This window comes from Pseudophryne corroboree, unplaced genomic scaffold (assembly GCF_028390025.1).
Source record: "Pseudophryne corroboree isolate aPseCor3 unplaced genomic scaffold, aPseCor3.hap2 scaffold_2080, whole genome shotgun sequence".
NCBI classification, from domain to species: domain Eukaryota; kingdom Metazoa; phylum Chordata; class Amphibia; order Anura; family Myobatrachidae; genus Pseudophryne; species Pseudophryne corroboree.
In genome coordinates, this window is record NW_026968723.1 from 55,548 (window position 1) to 73,883 (window position 18,336).

The 18,336-nt window shown below is 36.0% G+C and overlaps 16 non-coding genes across 16 annotated transcripts; all 16 read left to right on the top strand.

The window, feature by feature from the left end:
• The first annotated feature begins 427 nt into the window (after window positions 1–427).
• On the top strand, window positions 428–500 carry TRNAA-AGC (transfer RNA alanine (anticodon AGC)). The gene has a single exon. It is a non-coding gene; the product is annotated as a tRNA-Ala (tRNA).
• A 2,445-nt stretch (window positions 501–2,945) lies between these two features.
• On the top strand, window positions 2,946–3,018 carry TRNAA-AGC (transfer RNA alanine (anticodon AGC)). Its single transcript has one exon. It is a non-coding gene; the product is annotated as a tRNA-Ala (tRNA).
• Window positions 3,019–3,304: 286 nt separating this feature from the next.
• On the top strand, window positions 3,305–3,377 carry TRNAA-AGC (transfer RNA alanine (anticodon AGC)). The gene has a single exon. It is a non-coding gene; the product is annotated as a tRNA-Ala (tRNA).
• A 1,006-nt stretch (window positions 3,378–4,383) lies between these two features.
• Window positions 4,384–4,456, top strand: TRNAA-AGC (transfer RNA alanine (anticodon AGC)). Its single transcript has one exon. It is a non-coding gene; the product is annotated as a tRNA-Ala (tRNA).
• A 1,365-nt stretch (window positions 4,457–5,821) lies between these two features.
• Window positions 5,822–5,894, top strand: TRNAA-AGC (transfer RNA alanine (anticodon AGC)). Its single transcript has one exon. It is a non-coding gene; the product is annotated as a tRNA-Ala (tRNA).
• A 287-nt stretch (window positions 5,895–6,181) lies between these two features.
• On the top strand, window positions 6,182–6,254 carry TRNAA-AGC (transfer RNA alanine (anticodon AGC)). Its single transcript has one exon. It is a non-coding gene; the product is annotated as a tRNA-Ala (tRNA).
• Window positions 6,255–7,622: 1,368 nt separating this feature from the next.
• Window positions 7,623–7,695, top strand: TRNAA-AGC (transfer RNA alanine (anticodon AGC)). Its single transcript has one exon. It is a non-coding gene; the product is annotated as a tRNA-Ala (tRNA).
• Window positions 7,696–10,369: 2,674 nt separating this feature from the next.
• TRNAA-AGC (transfer RNA alanine (anticodon AGC)) lies at window positions 10,370–10,442 on the top strand. Its single transcript has one exon. It is a non-coding gene; the product is annotated as a tRNA-Ala (tRNA).
• A 286-nt stretch (window positions 10,443–10,728) lies between these two features.
• Window positions 10,729–10,801, top strand: TRNAA-AGC (transfer RNA alanine (anticodon AGC)). The gene has a single exon. It is a non-coding gene; the product is annotated as a tRNA-Ala (tRNA).
• A 1,007-nt stretch (window positions 10,802–11,808) lies between these two features.
• On the top strand, window positions 11,809–11,881 carry TRNAA-AGC (transfer RNA alanine (anticodon AGC)). Its single transcript has one exon. It is a non-coding gene; the product is annotated as a tRNA-Ala (tRNA).
• Window positions 11,882–12,168: 287 nt separating this feature from the next.
• Window positions 12,169–12,241, top strand: TRNAA-AGC (transfer RNA alanine (anticodon AGC)). Its single transcript has one exon. It is a non-coding gene; the product is annotated as a tRNA-Ala (tRNA).
• Window positions 12,242–13,609: 1,368 nt separating this feature from the next.
• Window positions 13,610–13,682, top strand: TRNAA-AGC (transfer RNA alanine (anticodon AGC)). The gene has a single exon. It is a non-coding gene; the product is annotated as a tRNA-Ala (tRNA).
• A 286-nt stretch (window positions 13,683–13,968) lies between these two features.
• On the top strand, window positions 13,969–14,041 carry TRNAA-AGC (transfer RNA alanine (anticodon AGC)). The gene has a single exon. It is a non-coding gene; the product is annotated as a tRNA-Ala (tRNA).
• Window positions 14,042–14,690: 649 nt separating this feature from the next.
• Window positions 14,691–14,763, top strand: TRNAA-AGC (transfer RNA alanine (anticodon AGC)). The gene has a single exon. It is a non-coding gene; the product is annotated as a tRNA-Ala (tRNA).
• A 1,726-nt stretch (window positions 14,764–16,489) lies between these two features.
• TRNAA-AGC (transfer RNA alanine (anticodon AGC)) lies at window positions 16,490–16,562 on the top strand. Its single transcript has one exon. It is a non-coding gene; the product is annotated as a tRNA-Ala (tRNA).
• Window positions 16,563–17,930: 1,368 nt separating this feature from the next.
• Window positions 17,931–18,003, top strand: TRNAA-AGC (transfer RNA alanine (anticodon AGC)). The gene has a single exon. It is a non-coding gene; the product is annotated as a tRNA-Ala (tRNA).
• Window positions 18,004–18,336: the final 333 nt, after the last annotated feature.

Below are 18,336 nucleotides of genomic sequence, written 5' to 3' on the forward strand. Positions count from 1 at the left end.
AAAAACTTTCAATATATAATGATATGATCTTCCAGTGCCTTTATTCTGAAAAGTCACATGTGCTCATGGGGAATTAGCTCAAATAGTAGAGCGCTCGCTTAGCATGCGAGAGGTAGCGAGATCGATGCTCGCATTCTCCATATATTTTTGTTTTGTCATTTTGCAATTCAAGTGCTTTTATTAGGCATTCGTAGTAGTTCCATAAAAAAATGGGTTGTTTTTTATGATTGCAGACATAGAAACCTCAGCTGGCATGGAGAATTAGTGTTTAAACTATTTTTAAAGACATTACAAAACTCAAAAACGGGAGAGAAACTTTATGTTTTCTATGAAAAGAGAACATTTTGAAGGAAAGCTTATAAAAACTTTCAATATATAATGATATGATCTTCCAGTGCCTTTATTCTGAAATGTCACGTGTGCTCATGGGGAATTAGCTCAAATGGTAGAGCGCTCGCTTAGCATGCGAGAGGTAGCGAGATCGATGCTCGCATTCTCCATATGTTTTTGTTTTGTCATTTTGCAATTCAAGTGCTTTTATTAGGCATTCGTAGTAGTTCCATAAAAAAATGGGTTGTTTTTTATGATTGCAGACATAGAAACCTCAGCTGGCATGGAGTATTAGTGTTTAAACTATTTTTAAAGACATTACAAAACTCAAAAATGGGAGAGAAACTTTATGTTTTCTATGAAAAGAGAATATTTTAAAGGAAAGCTTATAAAAACTTTCAATATATAATGATATGATCTTCCAGTGCCTTTATTCTGAAAAGTCACATGTGCTCATGGGGAATTAGCTCAAATAGTAGAGCGCTCGCTTAGCATGCGAGAGGTAGAGAGATCGATGCTCGCATTCTCCATATGTTTTTGTTTTGTCATTTTGCAATTCAAGTGCTTTTATTAGGCATTCGTAGTAGTTCCATAAATAAATGGGTTGTTTTTTATGATTGCAGACACAGAAACCTCAGCTGGCATGGAGAATTAGTGTTTAAATATTTATAAAGACATTACAAAACTCAAAAATGGGAGAGAAACTTTATGTTTTCTATGAAAAGAGAATATTTTGAAGGAAAGCTTTTAAAAACTTTCAATATATAATGACATGATCTTCCAGTGCCTTTATTCTGAAAAGTCACATGTGCTCATGGGGAATTAGCTCAAATGGTAGAGCGCTCGCTTAGCATGCGAGAGGTAGAGAGATCGATGCTCGCATTCTCCATATGTTTTTGTTTTGTCATTTTGCAATTCAAGTGCTTTTATTAGGCATTCGTAGTAGTTCCATAAAAAAATGGGTTGTTTTTTATGATTGCAGACATAGAAACCTCAGCTGGCATGGAGAATTAGTGTTTAAACTATTTTTAAAGACATTACAAAACTCAAAAATGGGAGAGAAACGTTATGTTTTCTATGAAAAGAGAATATTTTAAAGGAAAGCTTATAAAAACTTTCAATATATAATGATATGATCTTCCAGTGCCTTTATTCTGAAAAGTCACATGTGCTCATGGGGAATTAGCTCAAATAGTAGAGCGCTCGCTTAGCATGCGAGAGGTAGTGAGATCGATGCTCGCATTCTCCATATGGTTTTGTTTTGTCATTTTGCAATTCAAGTGCTTTTATTAGGCATTCGTCGTAGTTCCATAAAAAAATGGGTTGTTTTTTATGATTGCAGACACAGAAACCTCAGCTGGCATGGAGAATTAGTGTTTAAATATTTGAAAGACATTACAAAACTCAAAAATGGGAGAGAAACTTTATGTTTTCTTTGAAAAGAGAACATTTTGAAGGAAAGCTTATAAAAACTTTCAATATATAATGACATGATCTTCCAGTGCCTTTATTCTGAAAAGTCACATGTGCTCATGGGTAACTAGCTCAAATGGTAGAGCGCTCGCTTTGCATGCGAGAGGTAGCGAGATCGATGCTCGCATTCTCCATAAGTTTTTGTTTTGTCATTTTGCAATTCAAGTGCTTTTATTAGGCATTCGTAGTAGTTCCATAAAAAAAATGGGTTGTTTTTTATGATTGCAGACATAGAAACCTCAGCTGGCATGGAGAATTAGTGTTTAAACTATTTTTAAAGACATTACAAAACTCAAAAATGGGAGAGAAACTTTATGTTTTCTATGAAAAGAGAATATTTTAAAGGAAAGCTTATAAAAACTTTCAATATATAATGATATGATCTTCCAGTGCCTTTATTCTGAAAAGTCACATGTGCTCATGGGGAATTAGCTCAAATAGTAGAGCGCTCGCTTAGCATGCGAGAGGTAGCGAGATCGATGCTCGCATTCTCCATATGTTTTTGTTTTGTCATTTTGCAATTCAAGTGCTTTTATTAGGCATTCGTAGTAGTTCCATAAAAAAATGGGTTGTTTTTTATGATTGCAGACACAGAAACCTCAGCTGGCATGGAGAATTAGTGTTTAAATATTTATAAAGACATTACAAAACTCAAAAATGGGAGAGAAACTTTATGTTTTCTATGAAAAGAGAATATTTTGAAGGAAAGCTTATAAAAACTTTCAATATATAATGACATGATCTTCCAGTGCCTTTATTCTGAAAAGTCACATGTGCTCATGGGGAATTAGCTCAAATGGTAGCGCGCTCGCTTAGCATGCGAGAGGTAGCGAGATCGATGCTTGCATTCTCCATATGTTTTTGTTTTGTCATTTTGCAATTCAAGTGCTTTTATTAGGCATTCGTAGTAGTTCCATAAAAAAAATGGGTTGTTTTTTATGATTGCAGACATAGAAACCTCAGCTGGCATGGAGAATTAGTGTTTAAACTATTTTTAAAGACATTACAAAACTCAAAAATGGGAGAGAAACTTTATGTTTTCTTTGAAAAGAGAACATTTTGAAGGAAAGCTTATAAAAACTTTCAATATATAATGATATGATCTTCCAGTGCCTTTATTCTGAAAAGTCACATGTGCTCATGGGGAATTAGCTCAAATGGTAGAGCGCTCGCTTAGCATGCGAGAGGTAGCGAGATCGATGCTCGCATTCTCCAAATGTTTTTGTTTTGTCATTTTGCAATTCAAGTGCTTTTATTAGGCATTCGTAGTAGTTCCATAAAAAAATGGGTTGTTTTTTATGATTGCAGACACAGAAACCTCAGCTGGCATGGAGAATTAGTGTTTAAATATTTATAAAGACATTACAAAACTCAAAAATGGGAGAGAAACTTTATGTTTTCTATGAAAAGAGAATATTTTGAAGGAAAGCTTATAAAAACTTTCAATATATAATGACATGATCTTCCAGTGCCTTTATTCTGAAAAGTCACATGTGCTCATGGGGAATTAGCTCAAATGGTAGAGCGCTCGCTTAGCATGCGAGAGGTAGCGAGATCGATGCTCGCATTCTCCATATGTTTTTGTTTTGTCATTTTGCAATTCAAGTGCTTTTATTAGGCATTCGTAGTAGTTCCATAAAAAAAATGGGTTGTTTTTTATGATTGCAGACATAGAAACCTCAGCTGGCATGGAGAATTAGTGTTTAAACTATTTTTAAAGACATTACAAAACTCAAAAATGGGAGAGAAACTTTATGTTTTCTTTGAAAAGAGAACATTTTGAAGGAAAGCTTATAAAACTTTCAATATATAATGATATGATCTTCCAGTGCCTTTATTCTGAAAAGTCACATGTGCTCATGGGGAATTAGCTCAAATGGTAGCGCGCTCGCTTAGCATGCGAGAGGTAGCGAGATCGATGCTCGCATTCTCCATATGTTTTTGTTTTGTCATTTTGCAATTCAAGTGCTTTTATTAGGCATTCGTAGTAGTTCCATAAAAAATGGGTTGTTTTTTATGATTGCAGACACAGAAACCTCAGCTGGCATGGAGAATTAGTGTTTAAATATTTATAAAGACATTACAAAACTCAAAAATGGGAGAGAAACTTTATGTTTTCTATGAAAAGAGAATATTTTGAAGGAAAGCTTATAAAAACTTTCAATATATAATGACATGATCTTCCAGTGCCTTTATTCTGAAAATTCACATGTGCTCATGGGGAATTAGCTCAAATGGTAGAGCGCTCGCTTAGCATGCGAGAGGTAGCGAGATTGATGCTCGCATTCTCCATATGTTTTTGTTTTGTCATTTTGCAATTCAAGTGCTTTTATTAGGCATTCGTAGTAGTTCCATAAAAAAAATGGGTTGTTTTTTATGATTGCAGACATAGAAACCTCAGCTGGCATGGAGAATTAGTGTTTAAACTATTTTTAAAGACATTACAAAACTCAAAAATGGGAGAGAAACTTTATGTTTTCTTTGAAAAGAGAACATTTTGAAGGAAAGCTTATAAAAACTTTCAATATATAATGATATGATCTTCCAGTGCCTTTATTCTGAAAAGTCACATGTGCTCATGGGGAATTAGCTCAAATGGTAGAGCGCTCGCTTAGCATGCGAGAGGTAGCGAGATCGATGCTCGCATTCTCCATATGTTTTTGTTTTGTCATTTTGCAATTCAAGTGCTTTTATTAGGCATTCGTAGTAGTTCCATAAAAAAATGGGTTGTTTTTTATAATTGCAGACACAGAAACCTCAGCTGGCATGGAGAATTAGTGTTTAAATATTTATAAAGACATTACAAAACTCAAAAATGGGAGAGAAACTTTATGTTTTCTATGAAAAGAGAATATTTTGAAGGAAAGCTTATAAAAACTTTCAATATATAATGACATGATCTTCCAGTGCCTTTATTCTGAAAAGTCACATGTGCTCATGGGGAATTAGCTCAAATAGTAGAGCGCTCGCTTAGCATGCGAGAGGTAGCGAGATCGATGCTCGCATTCTACATATGTTTTTGTTTTGTCATTTTGCAATTCAAGTGCTTTTATTAGGCATTCGTAGTAGTTCCATAAAAAAATAGGTTGTTTTTTATGATTGCAGACATAGAAACCTCAGCTGGCATGGAGAATTAGTGTTTAAACTATTTTTAAAGACATTACAAAACTCAAAAATGGGAGAGAAACTTTATGTTTTCTATGAAAAGAGAATATTTTAAAGGAAAGCTTATAAAAACTTTCAATATATAATGATATGATCTTCCAGTGCCTTTATTCTGAAAAGTCACATGTGCTCATGGGGAATTAGCTCAAATAGTAGAGCGCTCGCTTAGCATGCGAGAGGTAGCGAGATCGATGCTCGCATTCTCCATATGTTTTTGTTTTGTCATTTTGCAATTCAAGTGCTTTTATTAGGCATTCGTAGTAGTTCCATAAAAAAATGGGTTGTTTTTTATGATTGCAGACACAGAAACCTCAGCTGGCATGGAGAATTAGTGTTTAAATATTTATAAAGACATTACAAAACTCAAAAATGGGAGAGAAACTTTATGTTTTCTATGAAAAGAGAATATTTTGAAGGAAAGCTTATAAAAACTTTCAATATATAATGACATGATCTTCCAGTGCCTTTATTCTGAAAAGTCACATGTGCTCATGGGGAATTAGCTCAAATGGTAGAGCGCTCGCTTAGCATGCGAGAGGTAGCGAGATCGATGCTCGCATTCTCTATATGTTTTTGTTTTGTCATTTTGCAATTCAAGTGCTTTTATTAGGCATTCGTAGTAGTTCCATAAAAAAAAGGGTTGTTTTTTATGATTGCAGACATAGAAACCTCAGCTGGCATGGAGAATTAGTGTTTAAACTATTTTTAAAGACATTACAAAACTCAAAAATGGGAGAGAAACTTTATGTTTTATATGAAAAGAGAACATTTTGAAGGAAAGCTTATAAAAACTTTCAATATATAATGATATGATCTTCCAGTGCCTTTATTCTGAAAAGTCACATGTGCTCATGGGGAATTAGCTCAAATGGTAGAGCGCTCGCTTAGCATGCGAGAGGTAGCGAGATCGATGCTCGCATTCTCCATATGTTTTTGTTTTGTCATTTTGCAATTCAAGTGCTTTTATTAGGCATTCGTAGTAGTTCCATAAAAAAATAGGTTGTTTTTTATGATTGCAGACATAGAAACCTCAGCTGGCATGGAGAATTAGTGTTTAAACTATTTTTAAAGACATTACAAAACTCAAAAATGGGAGAGAAACTTTATGTTTTCTATGAAAAGAGAACATTTTGAAGGAAAGCTTATAAAAACTTTCAATATATAATGATATGATCTTCCAGTGCCTTTATTCTGAAAAGTCACATGTGCTCATGGGGAATTAGCTCAAATGGTAGAGCGCTCGCTTAGCATGCGAGAGGTAGCGAGATCGATGCTCGCATTCTCCATCTGTTTTTGTTTTGTCATTTTGCAATTCAAGTGCTTTTATTAGGCATTCGTAGTAGTTCCATAAAAAAATAGGTTGTTTTTTATGAGTGCAGACATAGAAACCTCAGCTGGCATGGAGAATTAGTGTTTAAACTATTTTTAAAGACATTACAAAACTCAAAAATGGGAGAGAAACTTTATGTTTTCTATGAAAAGAGAACATTTTGAAGGAAAGCTTATAAAAACTTTCAATATATAATGATATGATCTTCCAGTGCCTTTATTCTGAAAGGTCACTTGTGCTCATGGGGAATTATCTCAAATGGTAGAGCGCTCGCTTAGCATGCGAGAGGTAGCGAGATCGATGCTCGCATTCTCCATATGTTTTTGTTTTGTCATTTTGCAATTCAAGTGCTTTTATTAGGCATTCGTAGTAGTTCCATAAAAAAATGGGTTGTTTTTTATGATTGCAGACATAGAAACCTCAGCTGGCATGGAGAATTAGTGTTTAAACTATTTTTAAAGACATTACAAAACTCAAAAATGGGAGAGAAACTTTATATTTTCTATGAAAAGAGAATATTTTAAAGGAAAGCTTATAAAAACTTTCAATATATAATGATATGATCTTCCAGTGCCTTTATTCTGAAAAGTCACATGTGCTCATGGGGAATTAGCTCAAATAGTAGAGCGCTCGCTTAGCATGCGAGAGGTAGCGAGATCGATGCTCGCATTCTCCATATGTTTTTGTTTTGTCATTTTGCAATTCAAGTGCTTTTATTAGGCATTCGTAGTAGTTCCATAAAAAAAATGGGTTGTTTTTTATGATTGCAGACATAGAAACCTCAGCTGGCATGGAGAATTAGTGTTTAAACTATTTTTAAAGACATTACAAAACTCAAAAATGGGAGAGAAACTTTATGTTTTCTTTGAAAAGAGAACATTTTGAAGGAAAGCTTATAAAAACTTTCAATATATAATGATATGATCTTCCAGTGCCTTTATTCTGAAAAGTCACATGTGCTCATGGGGAATTAGCTCAAATGGTAGAGCGCTCGCTTAGCATGCGAGAGGTAGCGAGATCGATGCTCGCGTTCTCCATATGTTTTTGTTTTGTCATTTTGCAATTCAAGTGCTTTTATTAGGCATTCGTAGTAGTTCCATAAAAAAATAGGTTGTTTTTTATGATTGCAGACATAGAAACCTCAGCTGGCATGGAGAATTAGTGTTTAAACTATTTTTAAAGACATTACAAAACTCAAAAATGGGAGAGAAACTTTATGTTTTCTATGAAAAGAGAACATTTTGAAGGAAAGCTTATAAAAACTTTCAATATATAATGATATGATCTTCCAGTGCCTTTATTCTGAAAGGTCACTTGTGCTCATGGGGAATTAGCTCAAATGGTAGAGCGCTCGCTTAGCATGCGAGAGGTAGCGAGATCGATGCTCGCATTCTCCATATGTTTTTGTTTTGTCATTTTGCAATTCAAGTGCTTTTATTAGGCATTCGTAGTAGTTCCATAAAAAAATGGGTTGTTTTTTATGATTGCAGACATAGAAACCTCAGCTGCCATGGAGAATTAGTGTTTAAACTATTTTTAAAGACATTACAAAACTAAAAAATGGGAGAGAAACTTTATGTTTTCTATGAAAAGAGAATATTTTAAAGGAAAGCTTATAAAAACTTTCAATATATAATGATATGATCTTCCAGTGCCTTCAGAGGCGGAACTACCGGCAGTGCAGGCAGTGCAGTGCACTGGGGCCCGCCTCTGTCCAGGGGCCCAAGCATGTAATGAGTCAATCTGACTCATTACATGCCGCTGTGCGCTGCAGGCAACCGCTGCCCGCAGCGCACAGCCGCCCGGAGATAGGAGCTGAGCAGCGGTACAGACGGGGGAAGGAGGAGGGAGCCGGAGGACGGAGCCGCAGCAGCGCTTTGTTACTGGTGGAGGCGCTGCTGCTGCTGCTCCTCTGCTTCCCTATAGGCTGTCTTCCGAGAACAGCCTATAGGGAAGCAGAGGGGCAGCAGCAGCAGCGCCTCCACCAGTAACAAAGCGCTGCTGCGGCTCCGTCCTCCGGCTCCCTCCTCCTCATTCTCTACTGCCCGGGAATCGTCGTCTGACGCAGCTGCACCGAGGAGCCTGAGGGTAAGTATAATTCTTCTTTCTTTCTTTCTTTCTTTCTTTCTTTCTTTCTTTCTTTCTTTCTTTCTTTCTTTCTTTCTTTTTCTTTCCTTCTTTCTTTCTTGTGCCTGCCTGCCGCAATGTGTAAAAAGGGGGGACTACCTGCCGCAATGTGTAAAAAGGGGGGACTGCCTGCCGCACTGTGTAAAAAGGGGGGACTGCCTGCCGCAATGTGTAAAAAGGGGGGACTACCTGCCGCAATGTGTAAAAAGGGGGGACTGCCTGCCGCAATGTGTAAAAAGGGGGGACTACCTGCCGCAATGTGTAAAAAGGGGGGACTGCCTGCCGCAATGTGTAAAAAGGGGGGACTGCCTGCCGCACTGTGTAAAAAGGGGGGACTGCCTGCCGCAATGTGTAAAAAGGGGGGACTACCTGCCGCAATGTGTAAAAAGGGGGGACTGCCTGCCACTATGTGTAAAAAGGGGAATCTGCCTGCCGTAATGTGTAAAAATGGGGACGCTGTCTGCCGTAATGTGTAACAAGGGCACGCTGTCTGCCGTAATGTGTAAAAAGGGCACGCTGTCTGCCGTAATGTGTAACAAGGGCACGCGGTCTGCCGTTATGTGTAAAAAGGGGTAATCTGCCCGACGCTATGTGTAAAAATGGGGAATCTGCCTGCCGTAATGTTTAAAAAAGGGGGGCTGCCTGACGCTATGTGTAAAAATGGGGAATCTGCCTGCTGCTATGTGTAAAAAGGAGGAATCTGCCTGCCGTAATGTGTAAAAATGGGGACGCTGTCTGCCGTAATGTGTAACAAGGGCACGCTGTCTGCCGTAATGTGTAACAAGGGCACGCTGTCTACCGTAATGTGTAAAAAGGGCACGCTGTCTGCCGTAATGTGTAACAAGGGCACGCGGTCTGCCGTTATGTGTAAAAAGGGCACGCTGTCTGCCGTTATGTGTAAAAAGGGCACGCTGTCTGCTGTAATGTGTAAAAAGAGGAATCTGTTCGCTGTAAGGTGTAAAAGGGTCTCTACCTGGTGTAGTGGTGCTACTGTGCGGCGTAATTTGAATAATGGAGACTACTGTGTTGGTATTATTTTGTGGCCACACCCCTTCCCCACGAAGCCACGCCACTATGTATTTTTGCGCGCGCCTACGGCGCGCACTGCCCCCGGGGTGGACTTGGATGGGGGGGGGGCCCAAAGCATTTTGTCGCACCTGGGCCCACCGCTAGCTTGTTCCGCCACTGAGTGCCTTTATTCTGAAAAGTGACATGTGCTCATGGGGAATTAGCTCAAATAGTAGAGCGCTCGCTTAGCATGCGAGAGGTAGCGAGATCGATGCTCGCATTCTCCATATGTTTTTGTTTTGTCATTTTGCAATTCAAGTGCTTTTATTAGGCATTCGTAGTAGTTCCATAAAAAAAATGGGTTGTTTTTTATGATTGCAGACATAGAAACCTCAGCTGGCATGGAGAATTAGTGTTTAAACTATTTTTAAAGACATTACAAAACTCAAAAATGGGAGAGAAACTTTATGTTTTCTTTGAAAAGAGAACATTTTGAAGGAAAGCTTATAAAAACTTTCAATATATAATGATATGATCTTCCAGTGCCTTTATTCTGAAAAGTCACATGTGCTCATGGGGAATTAGCTCAAATGGTAGAGCGCTCGCTTAGCATGCGAGAGGTAGCGAGATTGATGCTCGCATTCTCCATATGTTTTTGTTTTGTCATTTTGCAATTCAAGTGCTTTTATTAGGCATTCGTAGTAGTTCCATAAAAAAAATGGGTTGTTTTTTATGATTGCAGACATAGAAACCTCAGCTGGCATGGAGAATTAGTGTTTAAACTATTTTTAAAGACATTACAAAACTCAAAAATGGGAGAGAAACTTTATGTTTTCTTTGAAAAGAGAACATTTTGAAGGAAAGCTTATAAAAACTTTCAATATATAATGATATGAACTTCCAGTGCCTTTATTCTGAAAAGTCACATGTGTTCATGGGGAATTAGCTCAAATGGTAGAGCGCTCGCTTAGCATGCGAGAGGTAGCGAGATCGATGCTCGCATTCTCCATATGTTTTTGTTTTGTCATTTTGCAATTCAAGTGCTTTTATTAGGCATTCGTAGTAGTTCCATAAAAAAATGGGTTGTTTTTTATAATTGCAGACACAGAAACCTCAGCTGGCATGGAGAATTAGTGTTTAAATATTTATAAAGACATTACAAAACTCAAAAATGGGAGAGAAACTTTATGTTTTCTATGAAAAGAGAATATTTTGAAGGAAAGCTTATAAAAACTTTCAATATATAATGACATGATCTTCCAGTGCCTTTATTTTGAAAAGTCACTTGTGCTCATGGGGAATTAGCTCAAATGGTAGAGCGCTCGCTTAGCATGCGAGAGGTAGCGAGATCGATGCTCGCATTCTCCATATGTTTTTGTTTTGTCATTTTGCAATTCAAGTGCTTTTATTAGGCATTCGTAGTAGTTCCATAAAAAAAATGGGTTGTTTTTTATGATTGCAGACATAGAAACCTCAGCTGGCATGGAGAATTAGTGTTTAAACTATTTTTAAAGACATTACAAAACTCAAAAATGGGAGAGAAACTTTATGTTTTCTTTGAAAAGAGAACATTTTGAAGGAAAGCTTATAAAAACTTTCAATATATAATGATATAATCTTCCAGTGCCTTTATTCTAAAAAGTCACATGTGCTCATGGGGAATTAGCTCAAATGGTAGCGCGCTCGCTTAGCATGCGAGAGGTAGCGAGATCGATGCTCGCATTCTCCATATGTTTTTGTTTTGTCATTTTGCAATTCAAGTGCTTTTATTAGGCATTCGTAGTAGTTCCATAAAAAAATGGGTTGTTTTTTATGATTGCAGACACAGAAACCTCAGCTGGCATGGAGAATTAGTGTTTAAATATTTATAAAGACATTACAAAACTCAAAAATGGGAGAGAAACTTTATGTTTTCTATGAAAAGAGAATATTTTGAAGGAAAGCTTATAAAAACTTTCAATATATAATGACATGATCTTCCAGTGCCTTTATTCTGAAAAGTCACATGTGCTCATGGGGAATTAGCTCAAATAGTAGAGCGCTCGCTTAGCATGCGAGAGGTAGAGAGATCGATGCTCGCATTCTCCGTATGTTTTTGTTTTGTCATTTTGCAATTCAAGTGCTTTTATTAGGCATTCGTAGTAGTTCCATAAAAAAATAGGTTGTTTTTTATGATTGCAGACATAGAAACCTCAGCTGGCATGGAGAATTAGTGTTTAAACTATTTTTAAAGACATTACAAAACTCAAAAATGGGAGAGAAACTTTATGTTTTCTATGAAAAGAGAATATTTTAAAGGAAAGCTTATAAAAACTTTCAATATATAATGATATGATCTTCCAGTGCCTTTATTCTGAAAAGTCACATGTGCTCATGGGGAATTAGCTCAAATGGTAGAGCGCTCGCTTAGCATGCGAGAGGTAGCGAGATCGATGCTCGCATTCTCCATATGTTTTTGTTTTGTCATTTTGCAATTCAAGTGCTTTTATTAGGCATTCGTAGTAGTTCCATAAAAAAATAGGTTGTTTTTTATGATTGCAGACATAGAAACCTCAGCTGGCATGGAGAATTAGTGTTTAAACTATTTTTAAAGACATTACAAAACTCAAAAATGGGAGAGAAACTTTATGTTTTCTATGAAAAGAGAACATTTTGAAGGAAAGCTTATAAAAACTTTCAATATATAATGATATGATCTTCCAGTGCCTTTATTCTGAAAGGTCACTTGTGCTCATGGGGAATTAGCTCAAATGGTAGAGCGCTCGCTTAGCATGCGAGAGGTAGCGAGATCGATGCTCGCATTCTCCATATGTTTTTGTTTTGTCATTTTGCAATTCAAGTGCTTTTATTAGGCATTCGTAGTAGTTCCATAAAAAAATGGGTTGTTTTTTATGATTGCAGACATAGAAACCTCAGCTGGCATGGAGAATTAGTGTTTAAACTATTTTTAAAGACATTACAAAACTCAAAAATGGGAGAGAAACTTTATGTTTTCTATGAAAAGAGAATATTTTAAAGGAAAGCTTATAAAAACTTTCAATATATAATGATATGATCTTCCAGTGCCTTTATTCTGAAAAGTCACATGTGCTCATGGGGAATTAGCTCAAATAGTAGAGCGCTCGCTTAGCATGCGAGAGGTAGCGAGATCGATGCTCGCATTCTCCATATGTTTTTGTTTTGTCATTTTGCAATTCAAGTGCTTTTATTAGGCATTCGTAGTAGTTCCATAAAAAAATGGGTTGTTTTTTATGATTGCAGACATAGAAACCTCAGCTGGCATGGAGAATTAGTGTTTAAACTATTTTTAAAGACATTACAAAACTCAAAAATGGGAGAGAAACTTTATGTTTTCTTTGAAAAGAGAACATTTTGAAGGAAAGCTTATAAAAACTTTCAATATATAATGATATGATCTTCCAGTGCCTTTATTCTGAAAAGTCACATGTGCTCATGGGGAATTAGCTCAAATGGTAGAGCGCTCGCTTAGCATGCGAGAGGTAGCGAGATCGATGCTTGCATTCTCCATATGTTTTTGTTTTGTCATTTTGCAATTCAAGTGCTTTTATTAGGCATTCGTAGTAGTTCCATAAAAAAATAGGTTGTTTTTTATGATTGCAGACATAGAAACCTCAGCTGGCATGGAGAATTAGTGTTTAAACTATTTTTAAAGACATTACAAAACTCAAAAATGGGAGAGAAACTTTATGTTTTCTATGAAAAGAGAATATTTTAAAGGAAAGCTTATAAAAACTTTCAATATATAATGATATGATCTTCCAGTGCCTTTATTCTGAAAAGTCACATGTGCTCATGGGGAATTAGCTCAAATGGTAGAGCGCTCGCTTAGCATGCGAGAGGTAGTGAGATCGATGCTCGCATTCTCCATATGTTTTTGTTTTGTCATTTTGCAATTCAAGTGCTTTTATTAGGCATTCGTAGTAGTTCCATAAAAAAAATGGGTTGTTTTTTATGATTGCAGACATAGAAACCTCAGCTGGCATGGAGAATTAGTGTTTAAACTATTTTTAAAGACATTACAAAACTCAAAAATGGGAGAGAAACTTTATGTTTTCTTTGAAAAGAGAACATTTTGAAGGAAAGCTTATAAAAACTTTCAATATATAATGATATGATCTTCCAGTGCCTTTATTCTGAAAAGTCACATGTGCTCATGGGGAATTAGCTCAAATGGTAGAGCGCTCGCTTAGCATGCGAGAGGTAGCGAGATCGATGCTCGCATTCTCCATATGTTTTTGTTTTGTCATTTTGCAATTCAAGTGCTTTTATTAGGCATTCGTAGTAGTTCCATAAAAAAATGGGTTGTTTTTTATAATTGCAGACACAGAAACCTCAGCTGGCATGGAGAATTAGTGTTTAAATATTTATAAAGACATTACAAAACTCAAAAATGGGAGAGAAACTTTATGTTTTCTATGAAAAGAGAACATTTTGAAGGAAAGCTTATAAAAACTTTCAATATATAATGATATGATCTTCCAGTGCCTTTATTCTGAAAGGTCACTTGTGCTCATGGGGAATTAGCTCAAATGGTAGAGCGCTCGCTTAGCATGCGAGAGGTAGCGAGATCGATGCTCGCATTCTCCATATGTTTTTGTTTTGTCATTTTGCAATTCAAGTGCTTTTATTAGGCATTCGTAGTAGTTCCATAAAAAAAATGGGTTGTTTTTTATGATTGCAGACATAGAAACCTCAGCTGGCATGGAGAATTAGTGTTTAAACTATTTTTAAAGACATTACAAAACTCAAAAATGGGAGAGAAACTTTATGTTTTCTTTGAAAAGAGAACATTTTGAAGGAAAGCTTATAAAAACTTTCAATATATAATGATATGATCTTCCAGTGCCTTTATTCTGAAAAGTCACATGTGCTCATGGGGAATTAGCTCAAATGGTAGAGCGCTCGCTTAGCATGCGAGAGGTAGCGAGATTGATGCTCGCATTCTCCATATGTTTTTGTTTTGTCATTTTGCAATTCAAGTGCTTTTATTAGGCATTCGTAGTAGTTCCATAAAAAAAATGGGTTGTTTTTTATGATTGCAGACATAGAAACCTCAGCTGGCATGGAGAATTAGTGTTTAAACTATTTTTAAAGACATTACAAAACTCAAAAATGGGAGAGAAACTTTATGTTTTCTTTGAAAAGAGAACATTTTGAAGGAAAGCTTATAAAAACTTTCAATATATAATGATATGAACTTCCAGTGCCTTTATTCTGAAAAGTCACATGTGTTCATGGGGAATTAGCTCAAATGGTAGAGCGCTCGCTTAGCATGCGAGAGGTAGCGAGATCGATGCTCGCATTCTCCATATGTTTTTGTTTTGTCATTTTGCAATTCAAGTGCTTTTATTAGGCATTCGTAGTAGTTCCATAAAAAAATGGGTTGTTTTTTATAATTGCAGACACAGAAACCTCAGCTGGCATGGAGAATTAGTGTTTAAATATTTATAAAGACATTACAAAACTCAAAAATGGGAGAGAAACTTTATGTTTTCTATGAAAAGAGAATATTTTGAAGGAAAGCTTATAAAAACTTTCAATATATAATGACATGATCTTCCAGTGCCTTTATTTTGAAAAGTCACTTGTGCTCATGGGGAATTAGCTCAAATAGTAGAGCGCTCGCTTAGCATGCGAGAGGTAGCGAGATCGATGCTCGCATTCTCCATATGTTTTTGTTTTGTCATTTTGCAATTCAAGTGCTTTTATTAGGCATTCGTAGTAGTTCCATAAAAAAAATGGGTTGTTTTTTATGATTGCAGACATAGAAACCTCAGCTGGCATGGAGAATTAGTGTTTAAACTATTTTTAAAGACATTACAAAACTCAAAAATGGGAGAGAAACTTTATGTTTTCTTTGAAAAGAGAACATTTTGAAGGAAAGCTTATAAAAACTTTCAATATATAATGATATAATCTTCCAGTGCCTTTATTCTAAAAAGTCACATGTGCTCATGGGGAATTAGCTCAAATGGTAGCGCGCTCGCTTAGCATGCGAGAGGTAGCGAGATCGATGCTCGCATTCTCCATATGTTTTTGTTTTGTCATTTTGCAATTCAAGTGCTTTTATTAGGCATTCGTAGTAGTTCCATAAAAAAATGGGTTGTTTTTTATGATTGCAGACACAGAAACCTCAGCTGGCATGGAGAATTAGTGTTTAAATATTTATAAAGACATTACAAAACTCAAAAATGGGAGAGAAACTTTATGTTTTCTATGAAAAGAGAATATTTTGAAGGAAAGCTTATAAAAACTTTCAATATATAATGACATGATCTTCCAGTGCCTTTATTCTGAAAAGTCACATGTGCTCATGGGGAATTAGCTCAAATAGTAGAGCGCTCGCTTAGCATGCGAGAGGTAGAGAGATCGATGCTCGCATTCTCCGTATGTTTTTGTTTTGTCATTTTGCAATTCAAGTGCTTTTATTAGGCATTCGTAGTAGTTCCATAAAAAAATAGGTTGTTTTTTATGATTGCAGACATAGAAACCTCAGCTGGCATGGAGAATTAGTGTTTAAACTATTTTTAAAGACATTACAAAACTCAAAAATGGGAGAGAAACTTTATGTTTTCTATGAAAAGAGAATATTTTAAAGGAAAGCTTATAAAAACTTTCAATATATAATGATATGATCTTCCAGTGCCTTTATTCTGAAAAGTCACATGTGCTCATGGGGAATTAGCTCAAATGGTAGAGCGCTCGCTTAGCGTGCGAGAGGTAGCGAGATCGATGCTCGCATTCTCCATATGTTTTTGTTTTGTCATTTTGCAATTCAAGTGCTTTTATTAGGCATTCGTAGTAGTTCCATAAAAAAATAGGTTGTTTTTTATGATTGCAGACATAGAAACCTCAGCTGGCATGGAGAATTAGTGTTTAAACTATTTTTAAAGACATTACAAAACTCAAAAATGGGAGAGAAACTTTATGTTTTCTATGAAAAGAGAACATTTTGAAGGAAAGCTTATAAAAACTTTCAATATATAATGATATGATCTTCCAGTGCCTTTATTCTGAAAGGTCACTTGTGCTCATGGGGAATTAGCTCAAATGGTAGAGCGCTCGCTTAGCATGCGAGAGGTAGCGAGATCGATGCTCGCATTCTCCATATGTTTTTGTTTTGTCATTTTGCAATTCAAGTGCTTTTATTAGGCATTCGTAGTAGTTCCATAAAAAAATGGGTTGTTTTTTATGATTGCAGACATAGAAACCTCAGCTGGCATGGAGAATTAGTGTTTAAACTATTTTTAAAGACATTACAAAACTCAAAAATGGGAGAGAAACTTTATGTTTTCTATGAAAAGAGAATATTTTAAAGGAAAGCTTATAAAAACTTTCAATATATAATGATATGATCTTCCAGTGCCTTTATTCTGAAAAGTCACATGTGCTCATGGGGAATTAGCTCAAATAGTAGAGCGCTCGCTTAGCATGCGAGAGGTAGCGAGATCGATGCTCGCATTCTCCATATGTTTTTGTTTTGTCATTTTGCAATTCAAGTGCTTTTATTAGGCATTCGTAGTAGTTCCATAAAAAAATGGGTTGTTTTTTATGATTGCAGACATAGAAACCTCAGCTGGCATGGAGAATTAGTGTTTAAACTATTTTTAAAGACATTACAAAACTCAAAAATGGGAGAGAAACTTTATGTTTTCTTTGAAAAGAGAACATTTTGAAGGAAAGCTTATAAAAACTTTCAATATATAATGATATGATCTTCCAGTGCCTTTATTCTGAAAAGTCACATGTGCTCATGGGGAATTAGCTCAAATGGTAGAGCGCTCGCTTAGCATGCGAGAGGTAGCGAGATCGATGCTTGCATTCTCCATATGTTTTTGTTTTGTCATTTTGCAATTCAAGTGCTTTTATTAGGCATTCGTAGTAGTTCCATAAAAAAATAGGTTGTTTTTTATGATTGCAGACATAGAAACCTCAGCTGGCATGGAGAATTAGTGTTTAAACTATTTTTAAAGACATTACAAAACTCAAAAATGGGAGAGAAACTTTATGTTTTCTATGAAAAGAGAATATTTTAAAGGAAAGCTTATAAAAACTTTCAATATATAATGATATGATCTTCCAGTGCCTTTATTCTGAAAAGTCACATGTGCTCATGGGGAATTAGCTCAAATGGTAGAGCGCTCGCTTAGCATGCGAGAGGTAGTGAGATCGATGCTCGCATTCTCCATATGTTTTTGTTTTGTCATTTTGCAATTCAAGTGCTTTTATTAGGCATTCGTAGTAGTTCCATAAAAAAAATGGGTTGTTTTTTATGATTGCAGACATAGAAACCTCAGCTGGCATGGAGAATTAGTGTTTAAACTATTTTTAAAGACATTACAAAACTCAAAAATGGGAGAGAAACTTTATGTTTTCTTTGAAAAGAGAACATTTTGAAGGAAAGCTTATAAAAACTTTCAATATATAATGATATGATCTTCCAGTGCCTTTATTCTGAAAAGTCACATGTGCTCATGGGGAATTAGCTCAAATGGTAGAGCGCTCGCTTAGCATGCGAGAGGTAGCGAGATCGATGCTCGCATTCTCCATATGTTTTTGTTTTGTCATTTTGCAATTCAAGTGCTTTTATTAGGCATTCGTAGTAGTTCCATAAAAAAATGGGTTGTTTTTTATAATTGCAGACACAGAAACCTCAGCTGGCATGGAGAATTAGTGTTTAAATATTTATAAAGACATTACAAAACTCAAAAATGGGAGAGAAACTTTATGTTTTCTATGAAAAGAGAATATTTTGAAGGAAAGCTTATAAAAACTTTCAATATATAATGACATGATCTTCCAGTGCCTTTATTTTGAAAAGTCACTTGTGCTCATGGGGAATTAGCTCAAATGGTAGAGCGCTCGCTTAGCATGCGAGAGGT